Source organism: Lissotriton helveticus, chromosome 11, assembly GCF_964261635.1.
Source record: "Lissotriton helveticus chromosome 11, aLisHel1.1, whole genome shotgun sequence".
In the NCBI taxonomy this organism is placed as follows: Eukaryota; Metazoa; Chordata; class Amphibia; order Caudata; family Salamandridae; genus Lissotriton; species Lissotriton helveticus.
Window position 1 is genome coordinate 1011977782 of NC_136072.1, and position 25355 is coordinate 1012003136.

Consider the following 25355-nt stretch of genomic DNA (forward strand, 5'->3'; position numbering starts at 1 on the left):
GGCCCCGGCCGTTGATGGCCGGACTGGTAGAGAATGTGGCGGGACTACCTGAAACTGTCAAGGGTCACCACGGCCGGACTGGGAGAGAGAGGGGAGGGTCGAGGACACGGACATTCCCCCCCCTGCAACTCTCCAGCGTTGTCAATCCCCCTGGCCGGGTCCCGCTGGCCTCGGCCTCGGCCTCTCCTCCGGCTACACCCTACGTGATGATCTCCGAGGCGTGGCAGCAGGACCCGCCTTATATGTGTTGCTTCCGGCTGGGCGTAGCCGAAAACCTGTTGCCCTTTGGAAGTTTCTAGAATGGGGCGGATGTCTGCTGACTTCTATCTTTCCCAGTTTGCCGTTATTTGGCCGTGGCAGGCGGTGGGACAGACACGTTTTGGGGCAGTGAGGGGCGATGTTTTCAGGTTTCTTATTACGGGCTTACTTCTAACGTTTCTTGTTTCTAGGACAATAATAGGTTTTATCATTACGTATTGTTATCGTTTCTTTGTTTGTTATTTAATAAAAAGTTCATCAGTGGCCTACTGATTTTCGTTTTCCTATTCTTTTCTTTCCAGGTTGTTTCATGCTAAAGTTTCTGTTAACAGGATACAGTGATCACTTCGTTATTATTGCATATGTCCTTTTCACTAGGGGTGCTCTCTTGTTTGGCCAGATATCTCTAGTAAATGGTCCGGGTGAAACAGGTGCATCAATCAGTGGGGAGTAGATAGGCATGACAGATTACAACGGGGGAGAAAGGTCCGCATTACCTACCCTTTCACTACTTGCAAAGATTTTCCTACGTTTATTTGCAAACAGGAAATACCTCCAAAAAGAACTAATTCCCAAACAGTCAATGTTCGGACAATCAATCAATCAATGAGGAATGAAATAGGTACGACGTGTTAAAGGCTTGCGTTACCTACCCTTCACTATCTGTAAAGGGAGAGAGAATATTCCTATTCTTCCTTGTTTGCAGGCAGAGAAGATCCTTAAGAGAACCAACTTCGAATAATTCAATGCTCGATTCAAACAATCAACAAGGGGTACTGTGAACACAAATGAATGCCGCTTATGTACATACACATTGCTATTTTCAACAGGTTGTTCCTAATGTTTCTATTTTAGCGAGGTCAAAAAGAGATCCCATTAGTGGCCTACTGATTTTGCTCGATTCCTTTTGTTTTTTTGCACGATTTTTCGCTATCTGCAAAGACTAAACAGAGTATTGCGACTCTGTGCTTGTTTGTAAATAGAGAATGAACCAAAGAGAACAATCAATCAAATGGAGAGAGAAGCAGGCACGACGGATTACAACGGGGGCAAAGGCCTGCGTTAACTACCCTTCACTATCTGCAAAGAGAGAGTACTCCTAATAGAAATGAGGGGTGGGGGGCAGCATTCAAAGCAGATCAGTGTGCATAAACACGAAAATGTTTTACTTACCACGTACTTGACATTCGACAGCTTATGATATTTGCTATTAAAAAACCATTGAAATTCACTGAAAAAACCATAGGTTATAGACCATATATAGTTAGGAATTAGCATTTACAAAACCTTGAAAATTCACTGAAAAAACCATAGGTTATAGACCATATATAGTTAGGAATTAGCATTTACAAAACCTTGAAAATTCACTGAAAAAACCATAGGTTAGAGACCAAATATAGTTAGCTGGACATTTTATTGACATAAAACCAATGAAATTCCATATATAGTTAGTTGCACTAACTATATATCGCGCACCCGCAATCCACTGCTGATGATGTCACATATTACATCATTCATGACATGGTCAGTGACATCACTGATGACATCACTGATGACATCTCAAATGACATCACTGATGACATCACTGATGACATCTCATTTGACATCAATGACCACATCACTGATGATATCATTCATGTGACAATACAATGCATCTCCTCACATTTTAATATAACCTCTGTTTCACCCAGTGTTAAATACAGAGTATAATTTTTGAAACCATTGACACACCAATACTAGTTACTACGTACGCACTCACTGATTGCTACGTCTATACACACCTTCACTCATTCACCCATACAATCATTCATACATACAATCACTCATCTTTACAACACTATCATATGCACTCATACACCTATACAGACACTCACAGTCTGCCACTCATCCATGGAGTTACTCACACACCTAGTCAGTCCTGTAAAGAATCAATGACACTTCCATTTTCTTGTCTATACAGTTAAACATAGAGCACCTTACATTTTCAAACATATACTAACACATACTTACCTTCTTATACAATCATTGATACAAGTACACATTGATCTGCACAGAGTCACACACCTCCCAGCTAGCCACACACACACTCAGTCTCCCATACAAATACTTGGGCAATCAATCAATAACCCATATAGTTACTCATATAGCTACTGATCAACACATGCAGCAGTTTACAGAACAACAGACATAATGATGCACAAATTAAGACAGTTTAGTCACTAACCCATGCACTCAGTGAGACACATTTAATCACTCACTCATACAGTCAGTCATGCACCTACTAAATCCTTCGTCCAGACACTTACACATCCACTCATTCTTCAATATGTAAGACATATTTAAACTTTACAGAAACAAAAAATCACTGGATGTTGTTATCAGTCATGTCATCAGTGATGTCATTTGAGATGTCATCAGTGATGTCATCAGTGATGTCACTGACCATGTCATGAATGATGTAATATGTGACATCATCAGCAGTGGATTGCGGGTGCGCGATATATAGTTAGTGCAACTAATTATATATGGAATTTCATTGGTTTTATGTCAATAAAATGTCCAGCTAACTATATATGGTCTCTAACCTATGGTTTTTTCAGTGAATTTTCAAGGTTTTGTAAATGCTAATTCCTAACTATATATGGTCTATAACCTATGGTTTTTTCAGTGAATTTTCAAGGTTTTGTAAATGCTAATTCCTAACTATATATGGTCTATAACCTATGGTTTTTTCAGTGAATATATATATATATATATATATGTATACAAAACCGCAGCTCTGAAATCGCCTTTCCCCTTTCTCTCACAACGGCGGTTCGCGGCGAGGGGGCGGCGAGCCTCGTAACATCACGCACACACTGTTTGCCTCATAAAATCACAGCAGCTGTGGACACCAGCAGGCTTTTAAAGCAGTTGTTTATTCAGCAGAAGTGAACAACTCAACGGGTTTCGAGACCAAGTCCCTTGTTCACGAGTTCAATGTGCAGCCACAGCGTTGTTGCGGTGGCATCCTAATTGCCGGTGCAGGACCGCCGCACCATTGGCGGCCGGTCCCAGCACCTCTAGAGTGGTGGGCGGGCGGAGGTAAGTCTGCCTGCCATCCTAATGGGCCCCTAAATGTTTTTAAAAATATGTTATAATGTTAAATACATATAAGAAAGACCTACAAATAATATAATAAATAAAAAATAAAAAATTCAAACAAATACATATTTTTAATTAGAAATTATATAGAAACAGAAACATTAATTAATACATAAATGCACTTTTTTTATTTCCTACCGTATAACACTACACAATTCACAACCCACATCTACATTTAAAAAAGCGTACTTCCTCAACTAACATAATTAATTACCAATTAAAGAAATATTATTAATTAACAAAAACATTCAAACTCATAAATAGTATTTACCTTCCCACACTTTACCCCTGTAATCTCCACAGCCCACATCTAAAAATTAAACTGTTAAAAATTAATTCCACAACTGAAACTGATTTTCAATAAAAAAAACTCATAGGGGTCCATTAGGATGTCGGGCTGTGGCCCAACCGCGGTGCTGGCGGGGCGGAAAAACGCCTTTTACCGCCCGCGAACAGCGGAACTCATGTCCGCAATATTAGTATAGTAAAACATAGGTGATTTCCCGTCTGCCACGGAGCGACGCGCACTGCCATCAAAGTGCGCCCGCCACCGCGGCGGTGTGAGCCAATCGAGACTCACCGCCGTGCGGAATGATGTCCGCACCGCTCCACAAATTAGGATGGTCCAAACAGGCAGACGCACCGCAGTGGAGACACCGCATAACCGGAGCCGGCGGAAAGTCGCTAGCGGAGCACTATAGCCAAGACCCGGCCATGAACGCCATTGACCCAGCCCTCCACGTGCATCCTGTCATGTACCTGCTACTGCACTACCATCAAGAGGGCCGCCTCGGACGCCGCGGCAGGTACGCAAATACACCAATACAACACACAACACACGGCCCGACACAGGGTCCAAGTCCACCACAGACACCCTGATGGGGGTCACAACACATCAACAAGGGCACCCCTATATTACCCACCTGCCGACAAGTCACCCCTCTGCATCCGGGACATACATCGACCGCGAACTAGCAGCAACGTCCCGCTCCCGGTCACGTCACCGCCGTGGTCAACACATGCGCACAATGCAGAAGGCAGGGCCAGTCCAAGGCATGGGCAGGGCAATGACACCACAGGGACACACCACCCCCAACCACACATCAACACACACCATCAAGTCACAGGCCAGGTGCCCATCCTGTACACCCCCATGCACAGCAACAAGCACAGGTACAAGCAAGCACAATACACACCATGCACCACACAACAGACAACCAGGGAGACTGCCACTGCAGGAGTAGCTGACAAGGACCATACTACACCAGTGCCACACATACTCAAGGCTGACAATACTTCCCAGCACATACACACAACCTGGGTGTAACCACAAACAGAACACACACACACACACACAGGGTAGCCTGAACAGATGCCTGCACAAAACTATACACAAACACCACAGGACATCAGGAGATGCACATCAGGCAATGCCAAGCACACAGACACACAACACAGTATGTATAACAGGCAGTGTGTGCACAACAAGCACAACTTATACACATAGACATGACTGGCACAGCCACAACACACACCACAAGTTTCAAGTTTCAAGTTTATTTTATTTATGTTTTGGAACTCATGACAGAGATCCACATAAAATCACCAAACAATGATATTTATACAATTTTCAGCAATTACAACAAAAAAGGAAAAAAGAAAAAGAAAGAAAAGGAAAAAAAGAAATGATACAGAAAACGGATCTAATATATATCCAAGAAACTTTAAAAAAAGTTAAAAACTGTACAACAAAACCTCTCATTTGGCGGATTACAGATAGCATCTAAGAAAGCAGAGGCAGACAAGATATTTAGTCTTAAACAAGTAGGTCTCAACCATTTAAGGCGGTGTTGCTTTAAAGCCGGACATACAAAAAGCACATGTTTAGCATCCTGTTTACAGCTGTTACAAAAATTGCACATTACTGATGAGCCATACCATTTTGACAATAGATTATTTAAAGGAAGTAAATCCTGCCTCAGAAGGAACAGAAAACGACGTACCCCATGGGGGAGATTCCAGGAAACATAAGGTTGAATAACCCTAATTTGATAGGAATTAATAACTGGTAGGGGACCTCTTTTAGCAGTGAGGGCCTCCTTATCCATTTCAAAGCTTAGATTCCATGAGGCCAATTTTAGAGTCGATTTTAACTGGTATGCAGATAAAGAAAAGAGAGTCGATTCATCTAATTTCAAGAGGTCAACTGCTAATCTAAAATTCTTTATAATTGAGGAGTACTCTTTTAGGGTTCCAAGAAGTTCTTTTTGGATCAAATATCTTAAGGTGCCTGGTTCACCCTTTGCCAAACTGGAAACCCACCGTACTACCCCAGCAAGGCCCTGGACCCAAGCACTTCGTATACCAAATTTCAGCCTAAGAGCCGCTATATTACAAGCGGTATTAACCATGTACAAATTCCATAACATTTTTCCTTCTGTGGTGTTCAGGAAACCCCATTTCCCCACTTCGAGTAATTCTATACCATATAGTAGGGAGGCCGGGACTTTAGCTCTAAAAACCTCCAACAAATAAGCAAAATGTCTCTGGCCAGTAGATCTATAAAGGGTGTTTAGACCCCTCCCATGAGCCATTGCCTTCCGAATATTATTAGCTATATGGGCCTTATCACTTAATGTACTAGAACTTATTTTCCCCAGAAAAATGTAGGATTGAACCACTTCTAATCCAAGACCCCCTATATTCCAGAAAAAACTCCCATATTTTGGCTTTTTCCTTCCTACAATACACATAACTTTACTCTTGGATACATTTATCCTTAGATGGTGTGTCTCTGCAAATCCGTGCAGTGCTTGCAACCGATTATTCAATCCAGTGGGGGTCAAGTCCAAAATTAGTATGTCATCTGCATATAACAGACATACTATCGGTTGGCCCCCCAAAACTGGGGCAATTCCATCACTTGATGATAAAGTTTGAGGAAGATCTGATAGGTATAAGGAAAACAATATTGGGGCCAACAGGCAGCCTTGTTTTAACCCATTGGCAGAAAGGATAGCTTGAGAGAGGCCTCTTTCCCCTCCCAGAAGCACTCTGCACCATGTATCGGAATGGAGCTCCTGGACCAAGTCCAAGAGTTCAGCTGGCATACCCAGATCCGATAGTTTTCTCCACAGCAAAGGACGATCAACTTTGTCAAATGCTGTGGAGAAATCTATAAATGCTGCATAAATTCTCCCTCCCCGGATCCTGATGTATTTCTCCGATAAGACTTGCAAAGCGGTCAAATTGTCCATGGTGCCATGCCTTTGTCGAAACCCCGTCTGCTCAAGGGGCAGTATATTATTCTCCACTACCCAATCATTAATTCCGCTCGTACGCGGAGTTTTGCGAAAGCGCATTTTACGTGACGAGCTGGGCTCGTCATCAGCGTAGCAGGAGGCTACCTCATGACGAGCCCAGCTCGTCATCAGCGTGGAAGGGGTTAATTGCAAAAGGCATTTAGCAAAAACTTTGCCAATAGCATCGAGAAGGGCAATTTGTCGATAATTTTGGGGAGCATTTCTGTCTCCCTTCTTATACAGGGGGACCAGTATTCTACCCTTCCAGGAGGGTGGAATCCTGTTATGCAAAAAACAACATTTAAACACAGGGAAGAGAATTTTACTCCAGGTGACACTAATCTGTTTTAAAACAGAAATAGGTAGCTCGTCCGGGCCCATTGCTCCCGACGAACGCATGCCCTTAATAGCTAATTCAATAATCCTTTCGGAATTCGGGGCAAGGCCGGAATTGTTCTCTTTCGGTCTATCGCGAACGACTACTATTCCATTTCCGGCATACAAGTTCAGGATGTATTCTACCCATTTTTGTTTTTCAATCAGGACTGGTAAGGATCTGGATCTTAGACCACAACCTTCCCCAATAAGTGACCAGAATAGTCTAGCTTGGCCGCTAAAAACAGCCTCCCGCAGTTTAATCCATACTGAATCCTCGCTTTCCTTTTTTAATTTAATTTTCAACCTTTTCCTCCTTCTTTTTAATAGGGCCAATCTACGATATCTTAAAGGACAGTGACTCAAGTATTGTTCTCTTACAAGTTTATTTATTTCTAAATTGAGCAACCGGAGGGAACTAGGAAGTTTTTTAGTTTGTTCTTTTTTTTTTAGATGGTTTTTTTGCAACCAATAACACCTTATTCAAGAAGTCAGCGAAGCAAATTAATTCAGAACCCTTCCAATTGATCAGATCATTCACTGCGATATCTAGAAGGCTCTTAATACCCCTAATTGCCTTAAAATTCCAAAAACATCTTCCGGTTTGAACTCCAAAGCTGACCAGATTACTGTCCAAGGAGCAATGATCCGTAAGAGGAGGATTTAAATCTATAGAGAGTGTTATTATTTTATGGTCACTGAAAGCGGTATGAGTGACCGTAAGGTCCTTAAGAAGGGGAAAAGTTGGAATATCCACCACCACGTAATCTAAAATAGATTCACCATTAGTAGACTTATGCGTAAAATTTGTGGGAATATCGGAGGGAAGCCTACCATTTACTATAATTCCATCAATTTCGGAGAGTTCTTCAAGTAGCATTTTCCCTCTCTTAGTTGTTTTAATGTTCCCGGGAAAAAGGGTTTGGGGTATCTGTAAAGATTCCTCTTTATGTTCATTTCGAAAAATCTCCAAACTTGAGTTAGAGATTTTACAATTAAAATCCCCTAATAAAATTATGTGGGGAGAGGAATCATTTGCCAGATTTTTTTAATATATAAAAAAACCCTATTTAAAATTTCATTGTAACAGACATCCGGTGGGATGTAGACATTTATCAAAATAATAGGTTTGCTTTCAGAGTTAGCAGAGTTAAATAACATAACTGCTTAAAAAAGGTTACTAGGGTCTAAAAAATGGGAAAATTCCATTGTATCTTAGTAGACAAGAGGCATGCTATTCCCCCTTTAGCGTGGCCTCTCCTTGAGGGACTGGCTCTACCTTCCAAAACAAAATAATCCTTTCCCGTGGGAAAATTCTCTATACACCAAGTTTCTTGGAGACATATTACACTAAACTCTAATGAGAGTAGAAATAGTAATTTTTCAGGGCTATTTCGTATTCCTGCAGCATTCCAGGATAAAATCCTGGGATCTTTGTTAAAGATACGGTTGCGGTTGGGAATTATATAACACACACCACAAAGCAGCACAGCACAAAAACAACAGCACACCCAGGAAGTGAAGCTACACCACAGCCAACACACAGACACCCAACACAACAACAACAGGATGCACCACTCTGGGATACAACACACCCAGCAATACCAGAGCACTGGGCAGCACACACAGCTCAAGTGCACAAGGGCAAGCAACACTGATGAATACCACAAAAACATCACACATAAAACAATGGAGCCATGTCCAGAGTGGAACAGCACACTTGGCCCAAAAACTCCACCACAAGGTACAGTCTCACAAATGAAGAGATTGGGAGGCACATACACATGGAAACAAAGGGGACAGCCGACATAAAAATAAACTGATTTGCCTGTCAGTATCATACATGTGAGGTGTGTCCAATACATATAAAGTGAATGCAGACCCACAATGTCTACGCACAAGTGGCACACATAGGGGATGGCATCACACCACACACCATGCCTTACAGGAGGAGAAAAGGCACCATGTCCCTGCAGTGCTAGAGAAAGTCACACACAATGCCAGTGATGACCAGCAGGGTCACACAGTCCACACAAAAACACACAACATACATTGATGATAAAACAACCACAACACTGATGTGCAAGTAACACACTTTGCACACACATAAGTGACAAATACAACAAGGAGGAGTCACACAGAACTGCATGGACAAACCAACACACTGCACAGTGCACAACAGACAACTCACACAAAAGCATCAAATCATTTACACAGGGCAGGACAATCAAAACCACAGGCACACAACTCCTGGCTGACACATGTGTGTCTATCACAATCCAGGGGCACACACACAAACACAACAACTACAAAATCACACCCTTCACACTGCACACCTCCACACCACCCAAGAGCACACATCACATGTATGCCAGGGGACCAGGACTACGGGCCAACACAGGATGTCCATACACATACACAGCTGGGCATATATACAGGAATAACACATACACATCATGATAGTGCGCAGCCAGCATGCTAACCTGTGCACAGCATCACACCCTGTGCTGGCAGTGTACCCCAAACTGACATGGCAACTACTTATCCAACAACAGAAAACACCTCAAAACATAAGAGCATGACAGCTAAAAGAGCCAACACAGGTAACACAAGTATCAGTGTCAGAATGGACTGAAGCCCCTGTCACCCCTGTCTATAAATGTGATGCGGACAAAGAGCTTTGCAATGTCGAAGTGCTACATAGAACATGTGGCCCAGTCAACTAAATGCACACACAAAAAGAACTTAAATCAGGAAGGACACCGACAAAAGACACAACAGAAGTAACTGTCTTTATTCACATATTGCACAGATGTGAACGTATAACAACTGTACCCAACATCAAGGTACAAAAAGCAGATCAAAAGCAAGATATATCCTGCACTGGCAAAGTACAACCAGGAAGGCCAGTGTCCATGGCACAGGTGGGACTACAACACAGCAGAGCAACGGGGTCGGTGTCCATGGCAGGTGGCCCAGCAAGTACATGAGAGGCTGCACAGGGGAGACTCCAACACAGCAGAGCAACAGGGCCAGTGGGCATGGCACAGGTGAGAGTACAACACAGCAGAGCAACAGGGTCAGTGTCCATGGCACAGGTGAGAGTACAACACAGCAGAGCAACAGGGTCAGTGGCCAGGACAAGTACAGAGTCAGGACATGAGAAGCTGCACAGTGAGTATGTATGACTGTACCCTTTAATGTTCGTGGGACTCTAGAAAAAACTTTAATTCCAGCGGAGCCTGCGGTTGGGGAAAGAAGTAGGAGAACTCCTATTGAGTTCATTGCAGATTAGCAATAAATACCTCAGACGTTCAAAGGCTCATGAAGCTAGGAACCTAATTAAGACAAATAATGCAAATGGCATTCTTTCTGAGACATACCGCTATAGGTACATTGTAACCTATACTGCAGGCACATATATATATAAATATTTTTTCACTTTTGTAAATTCATATCACTGTTTTTACATTTGGAATACGTGAGTAAGGTGGGGAAGTTGTGCACCCTGTCCTGAAGAAGGAGCTCTGCCTCCGAAACATGTCGACGCACACATGAGGTTCTGTCCATAATTAAGACAATACACCTCGCACTTCACTTCTTTTATTAGTACCAGCCCTGGGACAGAATTAAAGTTTTTTCTAGAGTCCCACGAGCCAGGTACTTTTTATTCTTACCCATCCCACCACTCACTCACTGCACTGTATAAATACCCTCACATGCACCATACATAGTCTATCACTATAAGTGCTCCCGCGTAGTCGTAGGTCGTAGCACGCCGCATCCCGTAGAGGGGTGCGAAGACCCCAATGATGAAGCATGACACCAAGGGTCCTTTTGGTGTGTGAGGGGTATTTTAAAGAACATTAAGCGCTCCACACCACTGTGAGAACACTTCCCCTTTTGGGTGGATTCTTGTTGTTTATGTAATCTAACTAGGGAGTTCGAATCCATCAGGGAAACTCTCTTTCCCTCCCGCTGTTGAGTATGTACCCTTTCATGGCCAGCAACACAACCAGGTAGCAAATGATGGTCAGGACTAGCACACCTCTATGAGAGACACCACACATTGCTACCGCCATATGTGTGGTGCAGCCTGCCCACTGCCAGATACCCATGCCAATAACTACCGCACTTGTGGTCGGGGTGGTGCTGGCCATCACACCGTCATGGACAGATGGTAGTTTCTGCAAATTAGGTCACATGCAATGGGAATTTGAACCGTGAACTCAGCATCGGTACACAGCAGCTACAGGTTTAAGGCACATCATTGTAGACACAATTGCATCTCTTGGTATCAGGCACAGGTGGTTGCATGCTATGTGTGAACCACATTGCCCTGTGTTCCTGCATTGTCACTAATGTATTTGATGGTTGATGATGGCTGACAGTGTTAAGCTGGTCTCAATTATGTGTAACCAAGCACTGTGCTGTGGGCCTGTGCTGACATTTGCAAGACATGTCTCACTGTATGGTGGTGTTCCATACTTGTGCTGCCATATAAGCCCATGCACGCATCTACTGTGATCATTGTGCTCTTGATGTGCGCCAGCTTCACATGATGCATTGAGGTGTGGCAGGTAAAGCAGATGTGTGTGAGGCCTTCATGGTCATCTCACACACTTTTGTGGATGTTACTGGATGAGTCATGCACATGTTGAATGTCCAGTACATGAACTGTGCTTTTTACATTGATATTCTGTTATGTCTGTGGGACATGTTTTAGGTAAATGGAATGGTGTGTCACCAATTTATACACATGTAACCTTGTGTGTCACGCATCTCACATGGAATTTATAATGTTTTGCGTAACATGATCCACGGTATGTGCTGGGTCAACTTCTTGATGGTTGTCATTGACATGTGTCCATGTCCATCACACCTAGGAGGAGGCCAAATCTCATACGCCACCTGACTGCTGGGGGACATGGAGGATGTTGCGATAATCCGAAAATTCCGCCTCGACAGGGCGAGCCTCACGACCCTTTGTGACCAGTTGGAGCCCCACCTGCAGCCTCGTCGCCACTACCCAACTGCCTTCACACCCACATACAAGGTGATGGCAGCCCTCCACTTTTTTGCTACTGGTTCCTTCCAGGAGACCGTGGCCGCCGCTGCCGGGATGTCGCAGCCCATGTTCAGCATGGTGCTGAGGGATGTTTTTGCAGCCATGATGTTATATAAAAATCAATTCATACATTTCCCCAGGGGAGCTGAATTGCCAGGAGTGAAGGGTGACTTCTAGGCCCTTGGGCACATGCCACATGTAGTAAGTGCCATTGACTACACCCATGTAGGTCTGGTGGCGCCACAGGCCACTGAGCATATTTTTAGGAATCGGAAACATTATCATTCTATAAATGTGCAGGTGGTGTGCCTTGCGGACATGACGATTTCGCAGGTGTGTGCAGAATTCCCCGGCTCTGCCCATGATTCCTACGTCATGAGGAACAGCATGGTGCCCGTATGATGGCTAACCTGCATCCCGATCGTGCTTGCATTGTGGGTAAGTATGACCTGTGATATGGCGTGAGGTGTGTTTGTGACCTACTGCACTCAGCCTGTGCGACATTGCAATGTGTGTTTTTATTTCCTAGGTGACTCAGCATATCCCAGTCGAACCTGGCTGCTGAGTCCAGTGCGAAAACCCAGGACCCCTGCTGACATCAGGTACAATGAGGCACATGGCAGGACCCGACTTATCATTGAGCGGACCTTTGGACTACTCAAGTCAAAATTCCGCTGCCTTGACCGGACTGGAGGAGCACTGGCATACTCGCCTAGGAAGGTCTGCAAGATCGTTGTGGCATGCTGTATGCAGCACAATTTGGCCATTCACAAGAGGATTCCTTTGCTCCTGGATGATGGAGAGGAACCAAGGCCTGCACCTGCCCAAGGACCTGAGCCCAGTGATGAGGAGGAATGAGTTGACATTCGTCAACAGCTCATCAACCGCTACTTCACTTGAAGGTGTGTACATATGTTCAACTTGTACATTATCTGTTGTGGTGGTTGTTGTTGTGCAGGGCTATCTGCGGATGGTAGAGACAGGCACACGTTCAGTCACCTGTGTGTGGTACATCTGACATTGAGGCTCCATATGGGGACGTATGCTGGACTTTATTTGTTCACACCTGCAGCCCATTGTCTTGTGTGCCAGTAGTCTCTTGTGTATGTTTTGTGTAGTGTTCTGTCTGTGATGCCACAATGACACCAGTGACTGTTGTTTTGTTGTGTCTCCCTAAGTGCTTCAAAATAATCCTGCCCTACATACTGTACATCTTTTGGACACATCATGGACATTGTCAACACTGTAAATATTGCACTAAAAACAATACTGTACAAAATCTGGTGCGTCAGGTATTTTATTTGGAAAGTGGACATGTGATTTGTGTGGGAATATTTACATGAAGGTGGGGAATGAGCAGTGAGTTGACAGTCATGGTTGATGAGATGCAAGAGTAGACACCACATGGATGTGGTGACCCAGTCCAACTGACAAGTGCCATTGCCAAGGAAATGTGGGGAAAGACAGTCCAAACAGTCAATGCAGTGGGAAAGAGGGTTGCCATCAGGGCTGGTTCGGTGACTGGCGTGTGGCAGGTGCTTTGCCTCCGGAGACTCCCAGGCTCTTCTTTGGACGCCCCCTTGATCTTTTTGCGGTGGGGGGCCTGCTGACTGGCCAGCGGCATCAGGGAACTCGCCCCTCTCTGTTGGCGCAGTGGAGGATGGTGCACTGTCATTCTGCTGCACAACAGGAGGGGGCAGAGGTGTTGGTTGGGACACAGGCCTGTCCCTCTGCAAGGCTGGGCCATGAGGTCCACCATTTGACCTATACGTCTGTCGATGGACCTCATCAGCAGGATGAGCTCACTTAAAAGTTCGTCCGACTGGCCACTTTGTCCCTGGACCTGTTCATATGCACCGATGACTCGGGTGAAGTGGTCCCGGGATGGTGAGCCAACCTCCTGATGTCTGGGGGGACCCTGGCCCTCCCACCTGCCCTGCTGCCATGGACCTGTTGCCTCACCATGGTGGGTCCTCGCACACTCTCCCTGCCCTCCAAAGTTGGTGGTGTGTCCTGGTCGTCCCCTTGGACAGGGAGGGTGCTGGTGGTGGTGTCTGAGATGGCAGCGGTGGAGGCACAGGCCGTGACTGCAGAGGTCTGCTGTGCAGTTGTTGTTGCAGCAGACGTGGTGGTGAGGAGGATGGGGTCCTGGGCCAGGTTAGGCCTTGGCACACCAGATGGGCCGACCTGGAGCTCATCGTCGAAACTGTCCTTGGAGTCTAAATCTGAGAGTCCATGTACCGGGGGTGGAGACTGGCTCTGCTGGTTGACGTTGTCTGCAGCAGCAAGATCTTCATCACCTGTGGATTAGATGGAAAATGGTCAGTGTTGGGCGATGTGCAGGGATTGTGTTAGCTGCATGTCATATGCTGTCTGTACACTACACAATTGAGAAAACATTTGTATTCTTGTTACAGGCAGTACTGGCTGTTCTTACATGGTGCATGCCAACATCATGAACTCATACATGTCCTGTGTCATTGCATTGCATGCAATTGATGCCCTGTGTAGTGTTGCAGATCTCCCAGACATAAACAGCTACAACTGTGGGGATGGCTACCTACCTGTTAGGTGAGGGTGGACAGTGCAATGGCTGACACATGCTCCAGGGTGGGGGAGGCCTCCATGCTGCTGGAGTGTGAGACAGGGGGCCTGCTGGGAGTAGTGATACTGTCTTCCCAACCCCAAGCAGTCCTCCAATACAAGATGGCTACCTACCTGTTAGGTGAGGGTGGACAGTGCAATGGCCGACGCATGCTCCAGGGAGGGGAGGCCTCCATGCTGCTGGAGTGTGGGACAGAGGGCATGATGGGAGTAGTGATAGTGTCTTCCCAAGCAGTCCTCCAATACAAGATGGCTACCTACCTGTTAGGTGAGGGTGGATATTGCAATGGCTGACACATGCTCCAGGGTGGGGGAGGCCTCCATGCTGCTGGAGTGTGAGACAGGTGGCATGCTGGGAGTAGTGATACTGTCTTCCCACCCCCAAGCAGTCCTCCAATACAAGATGGCTACCTACCTGTTAGGTGAGGGTGGACAGTGCAATGGCTGTCACATGCTCCAGGGTGGGGAGGCCTCCATGCTGCTGGAGTGTGGGACAGAGGGCATGATGGGAGTAGTGATAGTGTCTTACCACCCCCAAGCAGTCCTCCAATACAAGATGGCTACCTACCTGTTAGGTGAGGGTGGATATTGCAATGGCTGACACATGCTCCAGGGTGGGGGAGGCCTCCATGCTGCTGGAGTGTGAGACAGGTGGCATGCTGGGAGTAGTGATACTGTCTTCCCACCCCCAAGCAGTCCTCCAATACAAGATGGCTACCTACCTGTTAGGTGAGGGTGGACAGTGCAATGGCTGACACATGCTCCAGGGTGGGGGAGGCCTCCATGCGGGAGGCCTCCATGCTGCTGGAGTGTGAATAAGGGGCATGCTGGGAGTGGTAGTGCAGGCCCCCCTCCCCCAAACAGGCCTCACAGTGAGGATGGCTACCTACCTGTTAGGTGAGGGTGGACAGTGCAATGGCTGACACATGCTCCAGGGTGGGGGAGGCCTCCGTGCTGCTGGAGTGTGAGATATGTGGCATGCTGGGAGTAGTGATAAAGGCCTCCCACCCCCAAACAATCCTCCAATACAAGATGGCTACCTACCTGCAGGTCTGTTTGGTGGACAGTGCAATGGCTGACACATGCTCCAGGGTGGGGGAGGCCTCCATGCTGCTGGAGTGTGAATGAGGGGCATGGTGGGAGTGGTAGTGCAGGCCTCGCTCCCCCAAACAGTCCTCACAGTGAAGATGGCTGGCTACCTATTAGGTGGTGGTGAACAGTGCAATGGTGTTTGGTTTGTGAGTAAGTACTTATCAGTGTGTTGTTTGGCATTTGTTTGTACTTACCAGCCTATGTTCCCCGGGATACCCCTGTGAGACTCTCAGGACGCAGTATGGTAAGCACCTTCTCCTCCCATGGTGTGAATGTTTTATGTGGGATGGGAGGGCCACTGCCAGTCACGTTCACCAGTTCCCAGTTCTAGCTCCTCTTCTCCTTGACAACCCTCTTGAGATCATGCCACCACTTCATGATGTCCTTCTTGGATCGCGGGGCGGTCCCTACTGCATTGACCCTTTGGACTATCCTTTCCCACATTTGTGTCCTTGTGGCTAATGGTGTCTGTTGGAGCAGGCTACCAAACAGTTGTGGTTACACTCTCACTATCTCATGACCATAACTGTCAACTCACCCTCTGTGAATTTTGGCATTGTCGGTGCTGCCATGGTGGTTGGTGTTTGCAGTGTTTGTGGGTGCAGGGGTGGGTGTGGTGGGTGTGGTGTTGAGGTGTGAGATGTGTTGTGTGCTGGGGAGTTTTTGGTGCTGGTGTGATGGTGGGGGTGGTGGTGGTGGTGGTGATGTGTGTGTGCTGTGTTATTTTGCCTCTCCTCTCAGATCTGGTGTATGCCCTTCTCTTCTGGAGTGTTGCAAGGAATTTTGGTCAGTGAAGGACCTGTATTTATACTCAGCTGTGGGGGTGTTTCCAATTGGGCCTTTGCTGTGAGGTGTATTGTGGGTGTTGTCCTGGGAGTTGTTTTTTTTAAAAAACATTTCTTACATTGGTATGTGTTTTGTTTATTTGTGGGGCATGGCTTTGATTTGTGCTCAGTTAGGCATCGTTGTGGTGTTTTGGCTTTGTCCGCCATGTTTTTCATGTACCATCCGCGGCAGTGGCAATGCTGCAGCTCTTCCGCTGTCTCTCCCATTCTCTGCAGTGTGCGACCGCGGTGGTCGGAATCAGCAGCTCATACCGCAGGACCATCGGGGGAAATCCTAATTTCCTATGCGGTGTCTCGGCTATGCTTGCGGCGGAGTGTTGCTTTTCCGCTGCTTTTCCGACCGCAGCGGTCGTTTTTTATGTGTCACCGCACGCATCGGACGGTTTTTGTTATCCCGCGTCCGCCGCGGTCAGTCTTTTTTGGCAGTTGATCCTAATTTGACCGCCGGTTTATCCGCGGTCCCGGCGGGCGGTTGTTTTCCGCCTCCATGGCGGTCGGGGTGATTTTTCCGCACACTATCCAAATGAGTCCCCTAGTATTTAACAACTAATTATAATAATAGGTAAAGTTAATTTACTTCTCATGCTGTACAGCCATAACAATACAACCCACACACAAAAACATATAAACAAATACCCTAATTAAATATAAATGAATTAATTAATATTAATGATCAACTAATTTTTAATTAATTATACAACATTTTCTTCTCACCCTTTACTCCTATAAACCCCAGAACAAACACCCAAAATTAATTACACAAATTATATTTTTAATTTTTAATGAATGAATGAATATTAATTAAGCACTAATTATTAATGTATTAAACACAACTTACTTCCCACCCTTTACCTCATAAACCCCACAACCCACAACCCACCCCTAAAATTAATAAAACAATTTCCATAATTAATTTTCAATCAATTAATTAATGTATATTAACAGCAAATTATTAATTAATCAAAAATAAAATGCTTCCCACCCTTCACCCCTGTAAACCCAACAATCCACACCTAAAATGATTTACATGATTACCATAATTTATTATAAATTACTTATTTAATATTAATTAACAACCACTTAATAATTAATTACAAATACAATTAACGCTATAAAATCTAAATTAAATAAATAAAAAATAATCATTAATTTATTATACCTACATTTCTTACCACCCTATTCCCCTATAAACCCACAATCCGCTACGAAACTAAAAAAAGCTAAATTTAATTAAAATAAAATTCATAACTACTAAAAATGTAATACATATATTAAAAAACAAACAATACTTATACAAAAAAACATACATCACATACATTTAAAATATGAACTAAAATACAAAACACAAATTATAAAATTGATATTATAAACTATATTTTTGCAAACAATATTAATGGCTTCTATATTTTTTACACAACCTTTCTTACCTTAAACTCAATATTATTGACCACGATATTCTTTCTGTCAATATTTCTGATTCACAATATTTCCAACTCTATATTTATGTAAGTCAAAATTTCCAACTCGATATTCTGTCTCAGCACCGTCCTTCACAAATACATAGAGCGAGTTATACCCTTTATCTCTTTCTTGCTTATGGCATGTGAATTGCATAGCAGAGTCTCTATGGCCCACCTCTCCTATGTTTGCACGGTGAGGCCTCCATAACTTTTTTGCTGGTTTTATGTCTGCTTCCCACCTAATTGTCCTTTCTCTTGTATATAACCTCATTTTTGGGTTCCATTCAGTATTCCATTTCCTTCTTTTCCATACCTATCATGCCGATAATGCTTCTTTACTATTTCTCTCACTCACTCCTTTCTTCCTCGTTTAATAATTTACTACTTATTTCTTGTTTAATGTACCTTTGCTTTGTTGTCATCTTGTTATCTTCAACATCTCTGATTCAGGATTGGGTTTATGGTAGCCATGGCAGATATATGACCACAACCAGAACTTTTTTTGTTGCCAATCTTCTATTCCCTTTGATGATAAAAATGCAACAATGTGTACATTGTAGGAATTGTAATAGTTATTTTTCCCCTCTATCAAGGATTGAATCCAGGATTTGTTTTGTTTTTTCTAAAAGCCATTTTTATGTATTCTTTGTAAAGGCCATTTATCAAAAAATTTAGCATAGCAAAATTGCCATTCATCTTATAGGAGTCAAAGGGCAGATGAGTGCCAAATATTCAGATGTTTGTGATCCACATGTTATACATACTTCCAGGTTTTGGAATACAATGTGAACCACCTATCTTTGTGTATACCATGCAATTACATATACATGACACTAAAGTTAAGAAAACAGAGTGATATTGACAGTTGACCAGGAATTAAAAAAAATTAAAGAGCTGTCATTGTGTGAGCAGGCTTTTTCTCCTGTCAGTAAATTCCCTCCTGTGGGACTGAGATCGACTTTGCAGAAGGGAGATCTTTGATAGGTGGGCCGGAATATCCAAAAAAATGTTGTGACAGCCATTACAGGACATGGAAATGTGGTACTGTGTCCTGAAACTGTTTAAAACATACCACATAAGGGAGCAGGCCCTAAACCAACCCCTTTTACCAAACCTGATGGGGAGGAGGTTGCTGGCCGAGGGTTATGTGCCTGCTCACGAGTGGGTGCAGGCCGGGCCAACACCTGACACCTTGCTGTCCTCGCTGTTATTTCCTCCCCATGCACTATTTATGACCTTGCATATTACATCAGTCATGACACATTCTATGACATCATTCATAACATAAAGCAAATACAGCATTGATAACAACACGGTACGTGGTGGGAGCCCTAGTTATAGTTGATTTAGTTAACTATAGGAGGTGAATTTCAATGTTGTTTGAGGACAAAATGTAATATTTTTACTGACATGTTCACCTAACTAATATGTCACTTTAACCTTTGTTTTTACTGCAAAATGTGGTTATTTTTTAAAACTAAAGTAAGACCTATTACTTTTCCATCAATACCCAAAGCACTAGCTTGTTGACAGAAAGGAGGTGATTCTATAAATGTGGCAAATGCAAAGCATGTAGCTATACCTCCAATTACAAGGGACATACATTTTCCACTGATAGAAAAAACGATTGACAAAATTCTAATGTGCAATTCAATGGGTTATTGTATTTCTGAAATTTATATCCTTGAAGCACTATTTTTCCCATGTGGAAATGAATAGTGGAATTTATAAGAGCAACCAAGCATGCTGATGCTGCATACTGTTATGTGCCCGGGTTAGGCCCAAGTAACGAAGCTACACATTTTTCTTACATTGTCTTAATTTTGCACAGTAACAGTTATGCGGTGACCTTTTGCACATATGCATGCGTGACAATGCTGGATTATTTTCTCTGAAACTACTTTGTTTACACATCTAGCTTTGCATAACATTATCAAGATTTGTCGAATACAATGTCAAAGGTCTCTTGATGCACTAAGTGCAAATCTCAGTCTATCTTCATCCACGGGCGACAGGGCTATCTGTATATCCATAACATTGCTAATATATACTTGCATCGCAAGGATGCTTTCTATTATAAATAATGACCATTCCAAAAGATTAGCAGAGGTGATTCTTCAGCTGATACCGAAGGTCAATGCATGCTGAGACTTCACCATGTAGTGGTCTGACATTTCGTGAGGGGTGTCCAGTTTGTGACGGGGTCCTACATTCTCTCCCCCCAGGTAATGGGGTTGGTTCGTCCCTTGGGGGAATTCTTGCTTCACACCTACACACACTCTAGGTACATGCAGAGTAGGGCTTGCATAGTAGGAGTACGCCTGATCACTGCCTTGTTTATATGCCTGCATATACACTGTTTTATAAGCATGAGCGGTAAATCCGTTACGCCCACGGATTTTTCGGATTTTTGGGGAATCCGCAATCCGCGTATTTTACGGATTTCCCACAAAATCCGAAAAAAAAATCCGCGGACGTAACAGGTTCAAAAGTTGAACCCCCACTCATGTAACTATTTTACAATGGCTCCAGCAAGCTGCCAGCGCCGTTGTAAAATAGTTACAAAGTTAGCTTGCACAGGAACCACTAGATAAAACGAAGCAGGTGCTGCTTTATTTTATCTAAGTGCTTCCTGTGCAAGCTAACTTTGTAACTATTTTACAACGGCGCTGGCAGCTTGCTGGCGCCATTGTAAAATACTACAGCAGCTCACTCAAGGGACCCCTGCGCCCGTAACACACACATGGTCGCTCGAACTAGTTGATGCTCAAATTCAGTGACTCATTCATTAGCCCAAAAACAATCGTGAGCGTCGTCGAGGCTGGACAGGTGTGCCTTCTTCCCAAATCTACCGTGGAAAATCAGCTGTGATGCTGGATAGACTTTGCATCCTTGACTTTCACGAGCGCAATACCCATGAGTAGGCACATTGTGTTCGCACGGGTTTTCTGCACGTTCGCGAGCGTTTTGTACAATAAAACCCTCGCGAACTTGCAGAAACCCGTGCGAACACAAAAAAAAAATACGCTAGGATCCGCGGATTTTGCGTATTTTCGAAATACGCAAATCCGCAAATCCGCGGATTGCCAATACGCAAAATCCGCTCATGCTTACTGTTTTAGCACCATGGAAGAAATATATCTACAATTTACTCTTTTACTGCTTGTACTCACTTTCATATGCTTCTGTCTACTGATTATCGCAGCACATGAATTCTATACAAGAATAATGTTGGTTCAATAAATATATTGAAAACGTCCCACTGTGTATTTTGTATGTTTTTCTAAGAACAACTAAGCACAAGTGAATGAGTGAAAGGTTCTGATCTATTGCCATGATCCCTGAGGGGTCAGGGTTGTCATGTTCAGAAGTTGCCGGAAACCATTCACTCCCTGGTAGGTATGGGGGGCTTATGGGGGCACCGTGAGCTAGCTGGTCTCTAGGCCAACATGGCCTGCGGGCATGCTTGGAATCAGTCTAGTCACTTCACCAAAAGTTTATGTTGTCAAACAAACGTGCAGATCCTATGCAGATTAGTAGGAACTACAAGACAATACTTAGTAGATAGACATTTTGATTTGAACCACAGCAGGGTCTGAAAGAAAATCTGAGTTTGGCAACCATATTGCAACCATATAAGAATTTAATGGAGACTAGAATCAGATTATTTGATCTTCAAATGATGCACCCCCAAGGCCTAAACAGAGAAGAGGAAATGAAAGTTTAGGATAAGTTCTATGGACCTGTGTAGTTCTCTGCATACACATTCTGTGAAAGGTGTGTGTATCTCCTAGATATCTACACTAATTGCTCCCAGATTACCGCTTAGTGCTTATCATTATCGTCTTTTAGGCATACCACTACAATATACATAAATGGTATCACAGATTATATTGAACAAAATTGGTAGATTTGACAAAAATGAGAAGATGTTTGGGGTGTTAGATCTATTCTTCTATATACCCTATGCAAACATGATCAATGTATGTCCCCTGTGGGGTTTTGAAGTTGAAAATCATGAATGAATTGTCTCTAAGCAATTGGATAATGGTGCCATTGCTCTCCATCTGCTTACCATTCAATACTTTTTCCTCCTCTTGGTATAGTCTCCGCTAATCACATATTACAATATCCAATTGGGTTATAATATGATATATTGGAATGGCCACTTGGGTTATATTATGATGTAATGGGCCAGAGGTTTTCACTGTTGTTAGAAACGTGCCCTTCCTTACACTTGTTTTTAACCACCACTTGGACACCGAAGGTTTATTTACACATTGGGTTTTTATCTTCATCGAGCCCCATACCCAGTAAACCGTACATTGGGTTAGTTAAAGAAAATATTTGTCTGCTCGGTTTGATTTATATTTATGATCAGGGATATCTCCACATCACTGCTTGGATCTGTTGAACATGCCACAGTTTTATTTTCATGTTTTTAGTTGTATCATCTGTTTTTAAGGACATTTCTCCTTTGGGGTATTCCAAATAGAATTCCACCTCATTTTCTCATGATTAGGGAAATATTTACAATTTGTGCTCATATATATAGAATGTCTTTATTGCTCTAGGATTGCTTACATTAAGCAAATGGGAAATTTGAGAACTTATATGCCATAAATTGTAATCCTGTCTTGAAAATCATATCCTATGCATGTTTATAATACTCATGTAGTATGTCTTTGGATTCAATTACTGATGATGGATTACTGAATTGATTTACAGACATTGATTATATTATCTGCTAGCTTGTGTTTTAAAATAATTATGTAATATGGGCTATGAAATTTGATAAGTTTACTTAATTGCTTAATAATGCCTTACTACCACGTAGGACCCCAAAATCGAAAGTATTATACTTGCCACACAAAAGAGCTACTATGTTTATCAACACCAAAAGAGAGGAGCCGGCAGCCAGTATTTTTAGTAGAGAACCATGAAACATGACTAATACATCAAAAGGAGCATCCGGGGCAAAACTAACCCAAATAACCTGAGAAGCCTATTCTATAACTTAAAAAAAATGTATGAAAAGGAAATAAGAACTGGTGGAAGGCCACCAGTCTGCAAAAATACCTCGATGTTAATCGCATTCGCAGAGGCCTTTGCATGTATACTGTGCCTTCGTATGAGAATTGTGACCCCTTACTCTTACAGGAATTGGCGGAATATACTACAGAGTCTGCCAAAGGTATGGTGAAAAATTGATTAAATATGCATGGAATGACCACACAAAATTATTAGAAGAAATAAAAAAAACTAGAGGACTGCATTGGGCAAGGTAAAGACACAAGTCTCAGCAAAGATCTGAAACAATGGATGAAAAAATGTTTGGTAGACTACGAGGGCTCTTTCAGACATCATAAACAAAGCAAGTTCTTGAGAGATCAACTCAATTACGAATCGAGAAGCATATTGACCGGCTAAAATATTCTATCCGCAGAGAAGGCAACTAAATCAAGGATCAAACCGTACCACTATCACACAAAGAGAAATACCAGAATCAGAAGTGGACACATTAGAAGGGGAACAACCAAATAGATTAGGTGAGATAATGGACCCCATAAATACAGCAACTTATTTTCTTGAGTACCAACTCCTAAGGGAAACCTGTCAACGACCGCCCCAATACACCTGTCCCCCAGAAAGAAAAGAAGGAAGAAAAGAAGGGGGAGAAACGGGGGGGGGATGAAAATAGAACAGACTGAAAAAACGGTGATAAATCTATCAAACAGAAAGTTAACATAGGATGAAATAAAAGTACTGGAGTTAGGTTTAACATTTTGTCTCACTGCACAATTCAACTACACTCAAACTCGGATTGATTTATAGAAATATGTAAGAAAATTAAAGTTGATGAAATCTTCAACATCCAAAGAAAATGGAAATTCATCATAAAACACAAACAGAGGAAACTGATTCTCTCACAGGAAAGGACATGGGAACAGTGCTCTTATTGCACAAACTAGGAGAATACTCCAACTCTCAACCACGGGAAGGAGGTGCAACTAACATAGTACAGTTTTTAGAGAACTCCGAACTATGCAAAAAAGTGGCATCTGTAATCAGAAAACTAAATCAAAATATATTCCACGTACCCCACAATATGTCATAGACACGTTCCAGGAGGCAGGAGGCAGTAATTGAGGAACTGAAAAAACTCCAAGTGGAAGGCCCCAATCGAAGTAAAAATACAATTTCTGAAAAGCAATGGAAGTAGATCATGGATCTTAAAAGTGATGAAACCTTGATTAATAAGCGCAATTGTGGAGTGAAACACAGGAGTGAACTCTACTACTCTACTACTCACGTAATACCTTGATTATTAAGCCAATGGACAAGGGGGAAAAGTAGTTCTAATCAATAAAGAACAATACTACAATGAGGCACTATGACAACTCTCTATGAAGGAGTGCTACATGCCAACCACAATGATTGTAATATGAGAACATTGTCTACCAGTTTTACACACTCCTAGAAGGTTGACGAGTTTTGGAACCAGGAGATTACCAATTTATGTACTGCGAATATCCGGAACTATCAACTTTTTACCCTCTACCTAACGTACACGAAGACACAACAAACCCTCAGGGGCATCCTGTTGTTTCTTCCAAAAACAGTCTCCTAGGGAATACCTCAATTTATATAGACTGTTTCCTCTCTCCATTTGTGAAAGTTCTTAGCTCATATTTGAAAGATACAAAAGACTTTCTAAGAATCATCGAATCATCGAAGAAATACAGTGGGAAATACAGTGGGAAGAAAATATGTTACTCATTACCCTAGACCTTCACACCTGCATAGCACATGAAAAGGGACTAGAAGCAATGCAATTTGTCTTGAATGAAAGAGCTCTTACATATCAGGAACATAACCAGATGGTATTTAAAATGATTTCATTCTGCCTTAATAATAACATTCTTTTTGTTTGCAGGACAACTTTATCAGCAGAGGCAAGGAACTGCCATGGGCACATGCTTTACTCCCAGTTCATGTAAACTTGTTCGTGGGCTGGTGGAAGAACCATGTGGCTTGGGCAGGGGAAACGAGAAAAATGTATGGACAGCATGGCTCTAAGGGCCCACTATATAGACTATTTATTTATCATCTGGAGAGGTCACTGCACAGAGGCTGAGGGGTATATAGTGGCCCTCAATAACACTGATTTGAAATTGGCTTTCAAATGACACTCAACTGCCTATGT